Source organism: Oryctolagus cuniculus, chromosome 12, assembly GCF_051225735.1.
Source record: "Oryctolagus cuniculus isolate XC-2025 breed Fujian yellow rabbit chromosome 12, ASM5122573v1, whole genome shotgun sequence".
In the NCBI taxonomy this organism is placed as follows: domain Eukaryota; kingdom Metazoa; phylum Chordata; class Mammalia; order Lagomorpha; family Leporidae; genus Oryctolagus; species Oryctolagus cuniculus.
This window is the reverse complement of record NC_142878.1, coordinates 31,948,975-31,969,988: the sequence shown is the minus strand read 5'-3', so window position 1 is coordinate 31,969,988 and position 21,014 is coordinate 31,948,975. Positions and strand designations below refer to the sequence as shown.

General features: G+C 35.6%; 1 long non-coding RNA gene across 2 annotated transcripts in view; it reads right to left on the bottom strand.

Annotated features, from left to right (window-relative positions):
* Positions 1-21,014, bottom strand: part of LOC127483821 (uncharacterized) — a 55,009-nt gene that overhangs the window by 18,862 nt on the left and 15,133 nt on the right. The window contains exons 3-4 of one of the 2 annotated variants that reach the window (XR_016217357.1): positions 13,140-13,236; positions 1,964-2,278 (exon numbers count right to left, since the gene is read on the bottom strand). This is a non-coding gene — a long non-coding RNA (uncharacterized LOC127483821). Of the gene's footprint in view, positions 1-1,963; positions 2,279-13,139; positions 13,237-21,014 lie in introns of those variants that run through there. The other variant, XR_016217356.1, reaches the window with a different exon arrangement.

The following is a 21,014-nucleotide window of genomic DNA, read 5'->3' as shown; positions in this document are numbered from 1 at the left end:
AACTTTTGAAAACACCTTGTATGCATGGATCTGAGGATTGTTTGGCATCCAAATAAGCTTAGCTTTTAATTCCATGTTTCCACAAACTTTTTGAAGTACCCTCTGAAATAGAATTTTAAAATCTGTGAGTCTTAATGACACTATGATTTAAGTTTTTCCATTGTATATCTGTAGTGTTTGTAGTTAACTGAGCTTCTCAGTCAGTAAGAAATATATAATACATGTATTATATATTTACATTATAACATAATTTACATTATATTACATATCATTAACATAAATAATTAAAATAATTAACATAAAATAAATCATTGACATTATAATATAATTTGCATTATATAATGCATATTATTAACATAGAAAAGTTTTAATTGCCTTCAAACAAAACAATAGAACCTTATTTTTTTAATTTTTAAAATTATTTTATTTCACAAATAGAGATCTTCCATTGTTGGTTCATTCCTTAAATCCCCATAATGGTCATGGCTTGTCCAGGCTGATCCAGGGATTCAACTGAGGTCTCCCATGTGGGTGACAGAAAAACAATTACTCAAGTCATCACCACTGCCCCTCAATGTCTGCATTAGCCAGGAATCAAGCTAAAAATGTCTTTCTTAAGAATCATATATTTAAATATGTTTGCAATGGGGCCAGTGTTGTAGCACCATGGGTCAATCCACTGCTTTCAATGCCAGCATCCCATGTAAGTACTGGTTTGAGTGCAGGATGCTCCACTTCCATTCCAGGTTCCTGATTATGTGCCTGGGAAATCAGGAGAAGATGGTTCAAGTGCGTGGGCCCCTGCCACCCCTGTGGGAGATCCAGATGGAGTTCCTGGCTCCTGGCTTCAGTCTGGGGAGTGAATCAGCAGATGGAAGAGTCTCTCTCTCTCTCTCTCTCTCTCTCTCTCTCTCTGTGTTTGTGTGTGTGCGTGTGTTTGTCTGTGTGTGTGTTTACTCTGCCTTTCAAATAAATAAATCTTTAAAAAGTATGTTTATAGCATAGTCTCAGTAAGTAATTACAAATTTATTCCAAGTATTCTTGAAATTTTTAAAAAGAAATTATTTGTATCATTTAAGTCTGCTGTAAATCTAGCTCATACAAAGCCGAGGCATTATAAGATACTTGTGGTGGGGACCGGCACTGTGGCACAATAGTTTAATCCTCCATCTGCAGTGTCGGCATCCCATATGGGCACCAGTTCTAGCCCCGGCTGCTCCTCTTCCAATCCAGCTCTCTGCTGTGGCCTGGGAAAGCAGTAGAAGATGGCCCAAGTCCTTGGGCCCTGCACCCACATGAGAGACCAGGAAGAAGCACGTGGCTCCTGGCTCCGGATTGGCACAGATCGGCACAGTTCCAGCCGTTGTGGCCAATTGCAGAGTGAACCAATAGATGGAAGACCTTTCTGTTTATCCCTCTCACAGTCTGTAACTCTACCTCTCAAATGAATAAATAAAATTAAATGAAAAGATACTTGTGGTGTCTAACAGAACCCCTGGACAGTGCTACTGGGCAGCAACGCAGTCTGGGCTCCTCTCTGTCTCTTGCCTCAGAGTCTCTGTAAGTGTCTGATTTATTTTTCCCTAACATTGCAGGCCAGATTTTTTCACATGGCAGAGATGTATTTGCCAACAACTTTCTATCTTTATACCTTATGGATTCTGTGCTTCACAGAAAATACAGTTCTCAAAAAAAAAGGGGGGGGGAGTGCCAGAAAAAATGTATAATTAGCACAGGTTTCAAAGTCAATTTAACAGTATCTCAAGGAAATGTATCTTTATTGCTTCATTCTTTGTCTAAATATATATTCAACATGAAATTATTTCTCATTTTAATCATATGATAAAATGACAGTTTTCTTAGTTTTCTTTTTATCTAATTTTTAAATAATTCTTTGTGCTTTATACTAAACCTCACAAAGAAACTTAAAATTGATGTAAGTCTCTATTTGAAGTATTTTTCATCAGTATATAATAAGAGCAGGTAGCATCAATGACATTTAGAAGATACATATCCACTTTTCAAGAGGATTTATCTCTAAATGCTCTATGTCACATTTTAGGATTGTTTGCATGAATACAGAAACAAAATGACCTTGAAGATATGGATCATGCTGAAGTTACTAGAGTAGGATGAGGATGAATTATTCAATACTGCATGTGAAAATAGACTGTAAAATAGGAAAGCAATCCATTTCTGCCATTCATTTACTTAACAGGCATTGATTGAGTTGTCTTTTTGTTCAGAGGAGAGCTCGTCTGGACAAAGAGGAAATCAACTGAAACAGAAAATTTGTGTAATTCTAAATATTACAAAGAAAATAAGATGTTAAGTTTATTAATCAATATAATATATCCAGAATCAGTTCCAACACTGTAACCATATAATCCAATTCCATCATCCATCAGGACAGCTAATACAGAAAGCAAACTTGACCTTCCTCCCACTCTTGCCTTGCTGGCTATGCTCCACACAGAATTCAGAACCGTCGTTTGAAATAGAAATTAGATCAAGAGATCAAGCCACTCTTGCGCTCTCAGCCCTCTGATATTTTTCTTCACCCTTAAAGTAAAACACTGGTCATCTAGGCATACACCATCTGGTCCCAGCTTACTCTCAGAATCATCCCCAATTCTCTTATCACTCTCTCTCACTTACTCTGATCCTTCACTTGGCTGTTTGCTACCTATGACTATATGAACCACATGTTGTTTATCACATGAAGACAGGCTTGAAATTCTCTTCCTCATCATATCCACATGAGTCTCTGTTCATTGCCAGCTTTCCAGAGAGCTCATTCTAGATCATCACACTGTGTCACTTGCTATTTTAATTATCTTCATAACATTTACCACTAACTGGGGATATTGGATATATTAATTTGTTCAATATTTTCCTCCACAAATTATATGTAAGTTCCTTTGGAGGGGATATTTTGCCTGTTTGTTGACATAAGCATACATGGCATGCAGATGATATTCAGTAAATTCTTTAATTTATTACTGTATTAATTGCATGCACACATACTGTCATGTAAACGGGTGGGAATCTAGCTACACCACTTGCTAGCTCTGACACCTCAGGCAAGTAAACCTTGAGTAGCAAAATGATTACAACAATAATAATAACTTACTTCATATCAAAGTACTTATCACATTGCCTGGCACATTTAAATAGCTATTTTTAAGTTTGCTTATAGTATTTTAGTTTTAATCATATGTTCTGCACATTTCGAAACTGTGTTGTTGCATTCATGTAAGGTAAAATGTATATATGCTTGTTATCATTATTGGGTATCTGGCAGTAAAAATGGGATTTTAAGAAAAGGCAAAAGTCTTTATTACACTTAAATATTTACATGTGAAGTTATCACAAAATAACTATTTTCCCAAATAGATTTATTATTTTCTTAAAAGTAATTATTCAAATCCTCACTAAATTGTAGTACAAGTCAAAAATAACTTCTTTATAGTTTCAGTTTTACTTCAATTTGATTTTTTATACTTCTCTCCAATTACATAAATCTTCTGTAATCTTTTATTTTCAAAGATAAGAGAAATAAATATACTATGTATGATATCCTTTAAAAAAAGTTGTTGTTCTTTGGAATAATATTAACCATGGATGTCAAAGATCTCCGATGAAAATTACAAAATATTAAAGAAATAGAAGACACACGTAAGAATGAAAAAATCTTGTATGTGCATAGATTAGAAGAATCAACATCCTCAAAATGCACATACTACTGAAAACAAGTTACAGATTCAACGCGATACCAATCAACATACTAGGGACATAGGTTTCAGAAAAAATTGTATCTCCACACATAGAAGTATGAAGCAAAACCCCTACCTTAGACTTTACACAAAAATCCACTCAAAACGGATCAAAGGCCTAAATCTATGACCCAATACCATCAAATTATTAAAGAACAGTGGGGAAACTCTGCAAGACATTGGCATAGACAAAGACTTCTTGCAAGACCACAGAAGCACAGGCAATCAAAGCCCAAATTGACAAATGGGATTACATCAAATTGAGAAATTTCTGCACTACAAAGAGCAAACAAACAAATTATTCCGTATAGGGAAGAGGCAACTGACAGAATGGGAGAAATTATTTGCCCACTATGCAATGCTTAAAGAATTAATATCCAGAATATATAAAGAGCCCAAGAAACTCAAAAACAACAAACAAGCAACTCTGTTAAGAAATGTACACAGGCTTTAACAGACATTTTTCAACAGAGGAAATAAAAATGATCAACAGAAAGATGAAAAAAGTGTTCAGGATCACTAGCCCTCAGGGAAATGCAAATTAAAACCACAATGATGTTTTACCTCACCCCCATTAGAATGGCTTTCATACAGAAAACAACAAGCAACAAATGCTGGTGAGGATGTGGGAAAAAGTATCCTAATCCGCTGTTGGTGGGAATGTAAACTGGTAAAGCCTCTATGGAAGACAGGATGGAGATACCTCAGAAATCTGAATATAGATCTACCATATGAACCAGCCATCCCACTCCTGGGAATTTACTGAAGGGAAATGAAATTAGCATGTAAAAGAGTGACCTGTACCCCCATGTTTATTGGAGCTCAATTCATAGTAACTAAGATATGGAATCAACCCAGATGCCCACCAACTTAAGAGTGGATAAAGAACTAATGGGATGTATACAATATGGAATACTACACAATGTTAAAAAAAAAAAAGAAATCCTGTCATTTGCAATGAAATGGATGTGACTGGAAAACATTATACTTAGTGAAATAAGCCAGTCCCAAAAGGACAAATACCATATGTTTTCCCTGATCTATGGTAACTAATGGAGTACCTAAAAGGTAATCTATTGAAGTGAAATTGACAGTTTGACATGTATTGACTGAAAAGCCCTTGTCTCAACTTTTGAGGAACAGTTTTTGGATTTTTTTTTTCAAACTATTTGTTGAAATTTAGTATATATGGTTAATCGTATTGTATAAAGTTAATTGAAAATAGATCTTAATAAAAAATAAGATATTTGTCCCTTTGGGATTGGCTTACTTCACTCAGCATGATGTGTTCCAGATTCCTCCATTTTGTTGCAAATGACCAGATTTCATTTTTTTTACTGCTGCATAGTATTCTATAGAGTACATATCCCATAATTTCTTTATCCAGTCTACTGTTGATGGGCATTTAGGCTGATTCCAGATCTTAGCTATTGTGAATTGAGCTGCAATAAACATTAAGGTGCAGACAGCTTTTTTATTTGCCAATTTAATTTCCTTTGGGTAAATTCCAAGAAGTGGGATGGCTGGGTTGTATAGTAGGGTTAAATTCAGGTTTCTGAGGAATTTCCAGACTGTCTTCCATAGTGGCTTTACCAGTTCGCATTCCCACCAACAGTGGGTTAGTGTCCCTTTTTCCCCACATCCTCGCCAGCATCTGTTGTTGGTAGATTTCTGTATGTGAGCCATTCAAACCAGGGTGAGGTGAAACCTCATTGTGGTTTTGATTTGCATTTCCCTGATTGCTACTACCTGAACATTTTTTGATGTGTCTATTGGCCATTTGGATTTCCCCTTTTGAAAAATATCTATTTGACCTTGTCTAAATAGGATCGGAGTTGGCAAACTCAAAAGGCTTCCATAGCTGTGAGGGTTCTGGATGAGGGAAGGATAAATAGCTAAAGCACAGAGAACTTTTAGGCTAATGAAATTGTTTTATGAGGTACTAGAAATAATTGTGTTTTTCAAAACCTTTAGACTATAAAATACCAAGAGTGAGTCCTCCTATAAACCATATGAGTTATATTGATGTGCCAGTGTAGGCTTCTTAATTTTAATTTTAATAAATGAACCACTCTGTTGGGTCTTGTTGACAATGGGAGAGGCAATCTAAGTGTCAGGGCAGGGAATATATGAGAAATCTCTGCATCTTCTCTTTGGTTTTATTGTAAGCCTAAACTACTTCAAAAAGAGTTTATTTAAAATGAGCCTCCAAGGTAATAAAATAAAATCCTGCAAAAAAAAAAAAAAAAAAAAACTCTTTAGTTAAAATGAAATCTCTGATCCTAAAAACAATTCAGTGAATTCATGGAAAAACAATGATCATCGATGAATGTCATCTGTTTCTTTTGGGAGATCAAGCAGAAAAAAATACAAAGAATTAAATTACATAAGAAAACAAGTATTTTCAGGTAGGAATTCATGATACATCCTTGAAACAGCAAAGCCTTTTGTAGTAGGGCAAATTTCTTAAGCAATAGAGGATATGTAGAGGTCATATGAAAAATTTATATAAATACAGCTACATAAACCATAGTAATTTATGTGTAATAAAATAATAAACATAAAAGATAAGTGTCAAACAGAAAATGCAACATATTCATTCATATAAAAGGAAAAAAATTACCTGATGCACAAAGTGATTCTAAAAACTGCAAAAGAATGAAAAATGACCTAATAGAAAGTTGAGCAAGGTACAGTAATAGGCAATTCAACTCCTTATTATTCTGGAAAATGCAAATTAAAATAAGAATAAGAAACTATTTGTATCCTTCAGACTGAAAAACATGAAAAGATTTCTTAGCATCTAATAAAGGAAAGGGTTGAGAAAATGAATGCTGTCACATGTTATTAGTGGAAATATAAAGAATGTCATCCTTTGAGGAATATAATCTAAAAGTACCTATCAAAATTGAAAAGTCATATAGCTATTAACCCAGGAACCTTAGTCATTTATTTTGTTTGCTTCTCTTTACTGCATCTTTGTGTTGTAGCTAACGGCTCCCAATTTGGCTAGTCTTCCTACATCTGTGCTTCCAACTTTGCAGACATCAGGGGAACACATTGGCTAAGAAAGTTGGACTTTGTTTAGGGCCTAAACAATGTACATGGTTTGGGTTACATAGGTGGTGTTACCAGCACTGTTACAGCCAGCTAGGTGATTTTGTACAGCAGCGTTCAGTTGCTTCAGTTCAGAAGAGAAGGCAGAATTTACATAGTGTGTGATTTAGTTTAGCTTTCTCAAGTGAAAATGACAGAAGAAAAAAGGCAAGTGTTAATAGCAATGGCAAAAAAAAAAAAATTCAAATTCAAAGACAAGGCATAGCATGCTAGTCATAGTCACAGGAATCTAATGGGTAAGAGTGTTCTTGAATAATGAGTGAAGAGTTAGATCTACAAACAATGGATATTGTTGACCAGGTAAAATATAAGAATAATGGAGCATCAGATAGGGAGGAATTTCTGTGTTAGTTATTCCATAATTGCTTGGTGTCGATGAAAAAGTCTGAGTTTTCCGTGGATAATCTGTCCTAGTAATGTGGCCTGCAGGCCTTAGCACCTCACCAGAAAGGGGTTTGAAGAACAAAACATTTTCAGTTTCTTATGAAAGCTCTCCAATACAATTTATATAAAAATGAGTTAAAATAAAGAAAAAAACTGTCCTGGAGGGGGTGGCATAGTGTGGGTGAAAAGGTAAGTAGAAGAGAGAACGTCAAGAAACCATTTTGTTAAAATAGCTCTGCAAATGCATGCTGTCATTCGCCTCCACCTTGAACGTTTATTTAAGCATGTTCCTCCTACTTTCCTTATGACAGAGTGAGGAACGCGCACACACTTAAGGGTACTTTTGTTGATTCTCACCAAGAAACCTCAGGCAGGCACTTTCTGACATTGAACCTGGTCCCCTCACCCATTTTGATGCAGAAGGATGAATAGCTGTGCAGATGCAGAGCCCAGAAGCAGAGCTCATTCTGTTAAAAGAGCCCCTTTCATTATCTTTGATATGAAATTTGCTACCCTTCCCCACCTTCAGAATACTGCCAATATTTTTATATTTTAGTATATAAAATTCCATTAACATTTTAATTTTTAGTGAAGGATTATAATGTCAATTCCCAAACATTTTATCTCAAATGCTTTTCATTCTTGAGATAATAAGATACTGCATCTCTTATCTCTTCTGTTTTACCTTAAATATGCAAATTCATATTCTTTGAGCATTCATTTCAGACTTATTCCCATTCGTGTTCTTAACATTTCAAGTTGAAAGCTAAAGGTAGGATGTTCCCAAATTCATAATCCCCTAGGGATCTTTTGTTCTTGCCTGCAGTCTGATAAAGTAGCAATATGATTTTCAATCTAATTTCTTTTTCTAAAAGTTTTTCTAAGTGGATGTAATATTAATTTAAAGTTTCTTCATAGATTTTTGTCCTAAATAAATCATTGAAAACTGCATGGGTTTTTACTACCAACTGACCTCCTCCTGAGAAAACAAAAGTATCATGACTCTACTCTCCATTTCTATTGCAACAGGCTGAGAAAGATTCATGTTTAAGATTCAAAGACCATGTATGAATTAGAAATGCATATGTTTAATAGAGCCCAGCGGTGAGATGCTTCATCTGTTGCTTTTGTGTATACTTTCACCATATACTCATTTTATAGAAAGAAGCCATTAAAAACTAATATCCAGAAGAAATTTTTCACCTAGGATCTACTTAATATGGCTAAAATTTTGGAAATGCCAACAAAAAAAAAATCAAAAAACTGGTATACTAAACTGAACTAACATCTTTAATATTGTTTGCATATGTATACAATTTTATTAACCTATTAAGAAACAGATATAATGGGGAAATTGAGAGTTAGAATTTGATGTGTTAAATGCAAGGTTAATGGAAATTAAAAAATGAATGTGCAAAACTTTTCAGACTATTACTCTTTTTGTCCAGTTATTTCTTTAAACTACTCACAGATGTTATTCTTTATAACATGATTAAACATTCAATGAACTATAGTGAAAAAATATACACACACCTAATTGTTTTTTATTTTCTTTTTCATTATATCTATGCTTATACCATTGAAAACTCACACATAGTAGCCAGTGCTGTGGCATGGCGGGTAAAGCTGCTGCATGTGGTGCCAACATCTCAAATGGCCACTGGATCAAGACCCGGCTATTCCACTTCTGATCCAGATCTTTGCTATGGCCTGGGGAAGCAGTGGAAGATGGCCCAGGTGCTTGGGCCACTGCACCCGTGTGGGAGACCTAGAAGAACTTCCTGGCTCCTGGCTTTGGGTCAGCCCAACTCTGGAGACGGCAACCATTTGGGGAGTGAACCAGTCAATGTAAGATCTCTCTCTCTCTGCATCTGCCTCTGCCTCTCTGTAACTCTGCCTTTCAAATAAAATAAATAAATCTTTAAAAAAAAAACACATATATGACTTATGTCATTGTTCCATAATGTATCAATCTAAACATTCTTCTATTTTTTTCGGCTGTGATGTTTCATACTAAAAAAGGGTAACACTCTCAAAATATCAACAATTGGTATGAAAAGAAAGGATTGCATATTCTACAAAGGCAAAAATAAAGATGCAGCAGATGAAATTTAACTTCATGCTTTTATCTACTCAGTGACTAAAATGGGATAATAGAATTTAAGAAGAAAAGACTTATCTTGGTGTCTTAATTAATTGAGTATTGTCTTACAGTTCATTTCATAAGGTTTGTGAAAAATGCTTTCTCTTGTAACTTAAAGTACATTTTTTATAATTAGCATTTAGTTGTATTGCTGAATTAAAATCAGTTTCTTTATGTTTTCCAGCACCAATTTTCAGTGTGGCAAAAAAAAAAGGGTCTTGTGTGCTCAAATCTGCAGATTTGTTATCATGCTGTGCTAACTTACAGAAATCCTGTCATCATTTTACCCATAGAAAATTAATTTAATTTCTTCTAAATCTGATATTTTTATTCATGCATCCAAATTCTATCTGTATTCAGATGACAAAAATAGATATTTTATGTTGATAGGCTGAAGGTTATTAATTGAAAATAATTAATTTTCTGAGATACAAAGGCAATCTCTTTTGAATCATTTTTCAGTACACTGAATAACTACAAAAATTTTCTTCAAAAATAATAAAATAAGTCATTTTAAAACCTTTCTTCTATTCACTAACAAAATTTCCATCTTGAATTATTTAAATATAGGTATTTCATCTTGGTTTCCTTCCATAATTCTACACTGATATATACTACAAGATATTTTTTAAAATCAGTATTCAACATTTTTTAATTTATTCATAAAAACCAGAAAACCTGATAAATTAAGAATACTTACTTTTACTATTTTTGAATAATATTTTCTTTATTTACAAGTTAGAATCAAAAAAGAAAGTCCAGGGGACCAAATCGGGAGATGACTGAAACTCCCAGGGCCCCAAATGGTGTGAAAGGAAAAAGAAAAAACAGATTAAAAAAAAAAAAACTCAATGTAAAAAAAAAAGCACTCCCCCTTATTCCCTCCTCATGGAGGCTGAGGGGCATCATGGCCATAATCCCTCAGCTTTACCTAGCTTAAAATAAATTAGAACAACCAACTTCACAACATGGCTCTTAGAAGTGGACAGGGCAGCCATGGTCTCAGTTAATCCCTAATAGGACTGTTGCCCACCCCATTCTGTATCCCTGCCCTATCCCAGTAATTCTGAACAGGGAGACTCTGTACCGCTGAGGTCACTGCCAATGGGGCTGGGAGTTTAACAGTATGTTGTCCATCCTCCTCCTTCAGTAAATGTCCTTGCAATCCTCCCGACTGCAGCGCCAGCTCTCAACAGAGTGGGGAGGGAAGGTGAGACCAAGTGTCACACCAAGGGTAAGGGGTGGGATGAGGTGGTTTAGGGGTCTGGTCCTGTTGAGATATTAACCAAGTCATCTGCCGAACATTTTTTGAAAATATTTATTTTATTTATTTGAAAGACAGAGCCCCAGAGAGAGGTAGAGACAGAGAGAGGTCCTCCATCCGCTGGTTTACTCCCCAGATGGCCGCAACAGCCAGAGCTGTGCCTATCTGAAGCCAAGAGCTTCTGGGTCTCCCACATGGGTGCAGGGGCCCAAGCACTCGGGCCATCTTCCACTGCTTTCCCAGGCCAGAACAGAAAGCTGGATTGGAAGTGGAGCATCCAGGGTAGAACTGGCGCCCAACGTGGGATGCCAGCACTTTAGGCCAATATATTAACCCGCTGCGCCACAGCGCTGGCGTGCCTAACATTTTAACTCAGGAGTGACAAAATTTTAAAAATTTTCAGATAAATATGCCAGTCTTTTAGCATTTAAAATCCCTACAATATCAAGATACCAGGGTTATTAATTGTTCAGTTTTTGTCAACATCCCTCTGAGAGATGTACAAAATTAGTATGATAATAACTTCCCTAAGATTTTAAATTTTGATTGAGGAAATGAGAAAAACAAAATATTAACTCAATAATTTGCTTCATTGAATCATGGCCTGAATATCTGTCTTTGTCTACTAAATCTGCTAGGGCAAAATATGACACAATGCCAGCTTAAAATCACAAATTTATTTTTCATGGTCTTGTTGGCTGGATCAGATCAAGTTGCTAGCAAGAAAACTCTCATTCTGAGGGTTTTTCTCTTGGTGTGTCAGCAGCTCTTGAGTGCTGTGTGCCCACATGGATTGGTGTGCATATGGATTGTAAACTCTGATACCAGTTTCTCTTCCACTAAGGTCACCAGTTCTACAAAATTACAACCCTACCCTTTGATCTTATTTAACCTTAATTATACCTTTAAAGAGCATTTCTTCAATAAAATCACAGAGAACATTTCATGTATAGTAGTGTATTTTAGGCCAACATTGTTATACACAAAAACTACACTGTTTTCCCACATTTTAAATTTGATATCAGAATTAAAATATTTAGATATATATATGTGTGTATATATATATATATCCTGTCAATTAAAATTATTACATAGTTTTTAAAATATATTTGTCCTTGGCCCTGTGGCATAATGGGTAAAGCTGCAGTTTGCATTGCCAGCATCCCATATGAGTGTTGGTTGTGCTGGTTCGAGTCACGGCTGCTCCATTTCCAATCCAGCTCTCGGCTATGGCCTGGGAAAGCAGAAGATGGCCCATGTCCTTGGGCCCCTGCGCCTGCATTGGAGACTGGAGGAAGCTCCTAGCTCTGGATTGGCGCATCTCTGAAGGCAAATTGGAGAGTGAAGACCTCTCCCTCTCCCTCTCCCTCTCCCTCTCCCTCTCCCTCTCCCTCTCCCTCTCCCTCTCCCTGGCTCTCCTTTTCTCTATGCATAACTCTAATTTTCAAATATATATATAAATTTTAAAAGATTTATTTGAAATACAGAGAGACAGAAAGAAAGACAGCAAGATAAAGAAATGGATCGCTCATCAACTGGTTCACTTCATAAATGCTGGCAACAGCTAGGACTAGGCCAAGCTAAAGCCAGGAGCCTGAAATTCCATCCTGGTTTTTCCTGTGGGTGATGGATGTCTATGCTTTTGGGTCAGATTGAAAATGGAGCATCTAGGACTTGAACAGGAACTATAATATGGTTTGGAAGTATCACAGGTGGTGATTAACTAGCTGTGCCACAATGCCAGTCCTCTTAAGTTTACTTTTTAACTTAGAATAACATGTAATATTTGGACATTTTAAAGACGTACAATATAATATAAGCATGCCATGAAATTAGTCTTTCCATTTCCTTTTTTATTTGTATTTGGAGTCTACCAGCTACTCTGTTCCTGGTTTTTTCGGTTTTTGTTTTGTTTTTGTCTTTTAACATTTATGCCAATATACTCATATTATTTAAACATCCTAAAAAGATCATTGCTTTTTAATTCACTGAATTTTAATAGTAGTAACATATACACAGCTGAAAGAGGACAGTGTGATGGGAAGGAGACGAGAAAAGGCAGACTCTAAATATTATTTGAATTTTTAAGAATCTAACATTTGGTCTCCCCTTTTTAGTAAACTTTGTATTATGCTAGTTTTTATCCCCCCTATATATTAGATCTGCCCATTTGACTTTGGGAAATATATCATTGTTCATTGCTTTTCATAACCCATTTATGTTTTTTTAAATCCTTAATGGTGATCCCTCTTTTATTCCCTTGACTCATTCAGATTTCACTCATTTAAAAGGTTCAGATACTTTTATGAAAGGAATTACGTCACCCCAAAATTCATTCATGAAGTCCCACATGTGACCATGCTTGCACAGCAACTGTCAGGCCCTGAAAAGCAGTCATTTCTGAGATTTATACCCCAGGGAAACATGGAGAACGCAGATAAGTGCTTCAGCTTACCTTGCTCTATGAGAGCCAGAAACAGAGCCCAGATTCTCCTAGCCAGTTATTCCTTATCACGAGATGTTGCATTTCCAGCAAGTTGTATTTTTAGTAGCTATATGAAAGAAAAGTAGAGGAGAAAACGGGATTGGTGCTGGGCCACTGTGGTAACCGTCCTGCAGAGTACTGATTGGGTAAATAAAATAAGACCTAATTAAATAATCTCTACAGGAGAATCACTTCCTACTTAATGAAGCATAAACTGAAAGTGAAGGGAAGAAAAGTTAAGCAAATAGTAACCAAAAGGCAGTAGGGATAGGTATAGTTAGATCAGACAGAAAGGATTTTAGATCTAAGGCTATAATAGAGGCAAGGAAGGCCATTATATGATGATAAATAGGTCAGTTAATCAAGAAGACATAACAATTGTAAATATATAAAGTGACTTTGAAAAGTTCATAGAAAAATAAAATTAAAAGATTATTTTGGTGCAAAAATTTTTAAATAGTTTTTTCATAATACACATCATACATGAACATTTTAAGACTTCGCATATAGAGACTCAATTTCAGTGTGCCTAAATATTTGAAACAATAGTCACTGATCAGAAGGGAGAAATATGCAAGAATAATATTAAGAGACCTCAGTGCTTTCTACAATGGGCCAAACATTCTGACAGAAAATCAAAACAGTGGACTTGAAGTATACTTTACACCAAATGGACTTAACTCACAGAGAACACTCCATCCAATGCCAGTGTTGTGCATGTTATAATCAAGCATACATCAGACATGTCCCAGGATAGGTCATATGATAGAGCACAATCAAAACTTCAGAAATTTGAGAACTGAAATCATAGTAAGCATCTGTTCTTAACATATTATGAAACAAAATAGCAGAAAGAATACTGGAAAAGCCATATATGTGTCAAAATTTAAAAACTATTCATAAGCAGAGGGCCAAGAAGAAAAAAATCAACAAATATCTTAAGACAAATGCAAATTGAAACACGGAGTACCAACATTTATGGGATGCAGTGAAAGCAGTACTAAGAAGGAATATTTTAGTAATAAATATCTCCATGAAAAAAAAAGGAAAAAAAATCTATAAAAGTAAACTAATTTTACAACTCAAGGAACCAGATAAACAAAAGTACAAAGTTAATACAGGGAAGGAAAAAATAAAGCAAAATCAGAAATAAATAAAAGAGAATATCAACAAAGTTAAGAAGAAAAAAAACCTTTATTTAAGAAAATGAGAGAGATGATTCAAATAAATAAGATTGCAAGTGAGAAGAGACATTACAACACATACTATAGAAAAAAAAAAGCATGATGAGACTATGAAAAATAATTATAATCCAACATTATACTCTGGAATAATTGAGAATAAATGAATAAATAGAAAATCTCAACAGATCAAAAACAAGAAGACACTGAATTTGTATTCAAAATCTCCCATCAAGAAAAAAAAAAATCTTGGGAGAGCACACATTATGGTGCAGTGGGTTAAGCCACTGCTTGCACTCTTTGGGATGCCTGGATTCTAAATGAAAGTGATGGTTATAGTTTCAGCTCCTGTATTTCCAATCCATCTTTCTGCAAACATGTTCTGGGAGGCAGCAGGTGACTCAAGTACTTGGATCCCTGTTACCCACATGAGAGACCCGAATGGAAACCTAGCTCCTGGCTTCATCATGGCCCAGACTTGGGTATTTCAGGTATTTGGAGAGTGAAGCAGCAGATGGAAGATCTCGCTCCCCAGTCCCACTGTGTGTGTGCGTGTGTGTCTTTAACTTCAAAAATATAAAAATGATAAGCATTTTTAAAATGTGTGGGATTTGATGTCTACTTCTCATTTCCACCAAACATTTAAAGATTAATTCCTAGACTTTTAAATCTTCCAAAGTATTGAAGAGAGGGTAAAACATCAAAACTCATTTTATACAGCTGGCATTACTGCAATAATAAAGACAGACAAGAACACTACAAAAAAGAAAATCACAGGCCAAAATCCCTGATGAATATAAATGTAAATATCCTCAACACAATACTAACACACCAAATTCCACAGCTCCAGATAGAATCAGCCTAAGTGCCTGTAAATACATAAGCAGGAATACCATTGTGCCTTGAAAAGTAGGAAATTTTGTCATTTGTGACAATATGGATGAACCTGGGGTAACCTTATATTAAATGAAAGAAGGTAAGTGTAGAAAGAAATACTTCATGATCTTACTTACATATAGCATCTAAAAAAGTCAAATTGATAGAAATAGATATTAAATTTTTGCCAAGAGGCTGACAATGAGAGAAGAAAGACAGATGTTTGTAGAGGGTCAAAGTTCAAGTTAGTATGAATGAATTCTGGAGAAAGAAAACTTCAAAGAGAGCATGAACCTGGTCTCTTCATTTTAAAAATTATATCCAAAAATAAGTCCCCAGAAAAGAAAAGTAGAAACCATCTACTTTGAAACTGTGTAATATGTGTAACTCCTATATTGAAAAAAACAGGAAGTGTTGCGAATTATGATGAATACTGATGTCACTGATTAGGTAAATTCAATCAGAAGTTATTTTAAGTATTCTAAAATCAGTCTTAATGCTTTTATCCATAAACTTTTTTTAAAGAGTTATTTATTTATTTGAGAGGCATAGTTAGAGAGAGAGGGAGAGACAGAGGAGAGAGACCATCTGCTAGTTCACTCCCCAAATGGCTGCAACAACCAGGGCTGGGCCAGGCTGAAGTCAGGAGCCAGAATCTTCTTCAAGAGGGGTTTATCATTGATTTCTTTCTGCTCTCCAATAAAATACATAAGCCACCAAATTATAGTTTGAGCATTTCAATCTAAGTCTGTGATTATTATTAAGAATGTATTCTGGTGATAAATAAACTTTAATGTACCAACCACCAACACAAGTTTACCATTTCTTGTGCGCTACTGTGGCCTGATTTTACAGGAAGATTTTCAATCTGCTCTGGCAACACTTAACATGTGCAAGAAACTAAGCTCAAGGCAAAAACGTTGTTTGAATGCATGTTTCTGAAACAGCAGCTGGTGTCAGTTCTAAAACGTAGCTCAGTATCAAAGGAATAAGATTAAGTGGAGCCCCAGTGAGGCTGCTACATATGTTGATTACTAGCTGTCATGGGTCCAAACTTCAGTACTTCTTACTGCTTCCTGTCCTTAAAAAGATTCACTAGTTTGAGGCAGAATGTGAATTTTTATTTTGTGTTACTTTTATTTTGGTAACAAAGTTTGCTCTAATTGGATCTTTATTCAATATGGTGATTTCTCAGCTCTTCAGAAAAATAACCTTTTGTAATATTAAATGTGTAATAGTTCAATACTATGAGCACTTTGGCTACCTTTTCCTGGGACAACTTTTTGGGTGACCTATGTACTACCCTTCTGGGAATTCAACTTGTATCTGTACAATATCTTTAAATCCCATTAAGAGTCTGAAACCATGTGTTTTGTCTCTGAAGGTTTGGTTTTTTGTTTTGGTTTGGTTTAAGATTTATTTGAAGGGGACAGTGAGAGTGAGATAGAGGGAACGGGGAAGGAGGGAGAAAGTGAGGGAACGAGCAAGCACTTCTATCCACTGGTTCACACCCCAAACTGTGGCAACAATTGGGGATGATCCAGGTTGAAGCCACCTGTGCAACATGAGACCAAGCCCTGGGGCCATCCTTTGCTGCTTTCCCAGGCACATAACCAAAGCTGGATCAAAAGTGCAGCAATCAGGACTAGAACTGGCACTCTGATAAGGGATACTAGGTGTGCAGGCAGCAGCTTAATCCCCTGAAGGACAATGTTAGTCCCAGAAGTTTTTTTTTAAATGTCTAGTTACAATCTAAATATTAGTAAAAAGAAAACACTGGTGCCTTACCTATATAGTTATTAAAAATAATTTTACATTTTTGATGCTATATTATCAGAACATGAAGCCTAAAAGCTTATGGAAAGATCTAATGCCATAATATTTAATGAGGGGATCATTGATATTAGCCCAACAGTATACGTGAAGTTACCTTCTACCTCTCTTCTTTTCCCTGTCTATAGACAGGAGTGGGAAGGGTCTTTTATTATTGTTAACACCTAAACCATATCTATACCATTTAAATTGCTCTTTTACAGTTGTTGGATGACTATCTTTTCATATTTTTAAGTGATTGATTTATTTGAAAGGGAGAGTTATAGAAAGAAAGGGAGAGAGTTAGAGAGAGAGAGAGAATCTTCATTTTGCTCTTTCATTCATCCAATGACTGCAACAGCTGGGACTGGTGAAGGCCAAAGCCAGAAGCCTGGGATCCCATCAAGGTTTCCCACATAGGTGGCAGAGGATCAAGTACTTGGGACATTTTCCACTGTTTTTTCAGGCATATTCACAGGGAGCTGGATAAGAAGTGGAGCAGCCAAGAATTGAACTGGTGCTCAAATAAGATGCTGGCCTCATAGGCAGTTGCTTAACCCACCCATGCTGGTCCCTGAATGACGATCTTTCTCAGCTAATTTGCCTTGTCTTATATCCTGAGAACAGAGCTGAATTCATATCATATAGATCAATAATTTTGTTATATATTTGCTATGCTATTCACAAACTTCTATATACTACCCTACAAATGAGCCTAGATATTATTACTAAGGAAATATAATAGACTATGCTTCATGCTGTGTATTTCTATTTTTGGTTTATAAACAAAAATACACTAGGACTAGGATAAACCACGGAGGTTTTATAAAATTGCATTCTAAAAGGTTATATATTTTCATGTATATACATAATATACATACATATTATGATACATACTCATATGACATCTGTATATATTAATTGAAAGCATTGCATCTAAAACTTCTCATTTTTATTTACTAAAGGAGAATCCTAATGTCTAAAAGGAAATTTTCTTTTTTTTTTCTTTTTTTTTTTTACAGGCAGAGTGGACAGTGAGAGAGACAGAGAGAAAGGTCTTCCTTTTCTGTTGGTTCACCCCCCAATAGCCACCGTGGGCCAGCGCGCTGCAGCCAGCGCACCGCGCTGATCCGATGGCAGGAGCCAGGTGCCTCTCCTGGTCTCCCGTGCAGGTGCAGGGTCCAAGGACCTGGGCCATCCTCCACTGCACTCCCGGGCCACAGCAAAGAGCTGGACTGGAAGAGGGGCAACCGGGACAGAATCTGGCGCCCTGACCGGGACTAGAACCCGGTGTGCCAGCGCCGCAGGCAGAGGATTAGCCTATTGAGCCACAGTGCTGGCCTAAAAGGAAATTTTCATTGGTATTCATATTTCCTGAAACTAAAGTGTGAAAACAGGCCAATCATGCTCTAACGAGTTTTTCCTCATTTATCTCAGGAATTATTACTTTAATAAGAATCATGTATATAGTTATGCTGTCAACAATAAAGCCAGAAAACATTTTTACAACTCTTATGGCTACAAGTACTAGATAATAAATAAGCTAACAAAGATCACTTTATTCAATAAATTATGGAATACAAATAGGCTAACTCTTTGAATTTAGGCTACAGAAGGATAGAGAACAGGATATGTTGCCATAAAAATAAATAAACACTGGGGCCGGCACTGTGGCATAGCAGGTAAAGCCGCCACCTGCAGTGCTAGCATCCCATATGGGTACCAGTTTGAGTCCCACCTGCCCCATTTCCGATCCAGCTCTCTGCTATGGCCTGGGAAAGCAGTAGAAGATGGCTCAAGTCCTTGGGCCCCTGCACCAGCATGGGAGAGTTGGAAGAAGCTCCTGGCTCCTGGCTTCAGATTGGCACAGATCCAGCCATTGCGACCATCTGGGAGGTGAAACAGCAGATGGTAGACATGTCTCTCTGCTCTGCCTTTTTATAACTCTGCCTTTCAAATAAATAAATAAATCTTTAAAAAAATCATAAATGTAAAAATGCTACATCTCATACTAACATAGGCCATCATAATTAAATATTGTCAGTCATATAAATGGCATTTTACAAATAACCTACATCTATCCAAACTGAAGCGCATATATATATATATATATGTATATATATATATATATATATGAAAATATAGTGTTCATTTCAGGACATCTAATTTTCTTTAAATTTTATTTTGATAGACTGACCCCCAACCTTCCCTTTCCATATATTCCAGGTACCCAATTCATATATCAATTACTAATAACTCTTTAAAATGTATTAAAATGGATGTTGGCATTGTGGCACAGTGGGTCCCTACTACTCTACTTCAGATCTAGCTTCCTGATAATGAGCCTGGGAAAGCAGAACATGACCCAAGTACTTGAACCCCTGCCAACCATATGGCAGACCCAGATGGAATTAGAGAGTGAATGGAAGTGAATGAAAGACAGAAGATAGATTTATCGATATGTGTGTGTATGTATCCTTACCTTTCCTTCTGTAATTTGGCCGTTCAAAAAAAAATGTCTTAATAGGGTATTTATGCCATGTTCAAAGGACAGTAAACAAATTATTTTCCTAGTTTCATTTTAAAAACATTTTATGTGTAACTCTACCACCTCAATTCAAATTGTATATTTTTATTAAATTTTTATTCAATTAGACTCAGTCAGTAGTGGTTAGAAAATCAGCCTCAAAAGTACATTTATAGGGACAGAGGCAGGGGGCATGGGTAGGCATTTGGTATAGCAGTTAAGTGCCACTTGGGATGCTTGTGTCTCGAATGAGAGTGCATGGCCCTATTTTCAGCTTTGGTCTGATTCCAGTTTCCTGCTAAGGTACATGCTGGGAAAGAGGACATGATGTCTCAAGTAGTTAGGTCCATGCCACCTACACGGGAGACTCGGATTGAGTTTCCAGACCTTGACTTCCACCTGGCACTTGGGAAGTAAATCAGTGGATGGGAGATTCTCTCTCAGTCACTCACTCACTCTTTTTACCTTTCAAAAGACAAAATACATTTAAAAACTTAAGGTCGATTATGCATTTTATTTAATAATTTCCATTGTATAATTTAACACATGGCACCAGACTGACTCTTATAAAACAATAAATACACAGTTTAAGCACTAATAGAAATCACCAAAGTAGGTACACCTTTTGCAACTAATTTTGTCACAGGTGTCAAGTTTTATAATTGAATTTCGAAGCTGAATATAATTATTCCATCTTGCATCTAGTAAAATCCTAAAAATAATATTTAATAATTCTTTATTCATGTTCAATATTTAATATGCAGTGACAGTGAGGCTGAAAATAATTAATTTCAAGCAGAGTTTAATTTTTTAAAGCTTTGTTATATAAAAATTAAATCATGAAAGGACTTGATATATCATCAAAAATTGATCCAAAGAGTTGATTTGTTATAGTAGAAAATAATTTGATGTTTATATTTAATTATGTAAGAGAAATTAAAGTATCTAGAAAAATCTATAATATAATAAAAATAAACATGCACTATGCAAATTAATAGAACGTATATTTATAACTGTCTGAATACTTAATGTATGCATAGAAATAGTTAGAAAGTCAGCTTACATTTTCCAGGGATTTAATAAACCAACAAGATCTTTAATGCATCTTATGAATGTTAATTTTTTCCACAGGGGAACTGATGCTTCTGCTTAAGTAAACAGTAAGTGATATGCAATTACAAGTGGTTTTCATTGACAGGGCTTGTCTTTTCTCAAGCATAATAAAGATCTAAAACTTAAGCATATGCTCTAAGTGCTCAAGAAAAAGGTTGAAATGGGATTATAGAATTCAAGTTGTTTTTTAAGCTTGCTATTAATCAGATTTGTATTATGTAACTTAGCAACACTTCTATATCAGTAAAATGCACATAATACCTGCCTTAAGGATTTATAGGATATTTTAAAATTTATAACAAGCTGCATTATTTATTTATTTATCCAAAGTCCAGA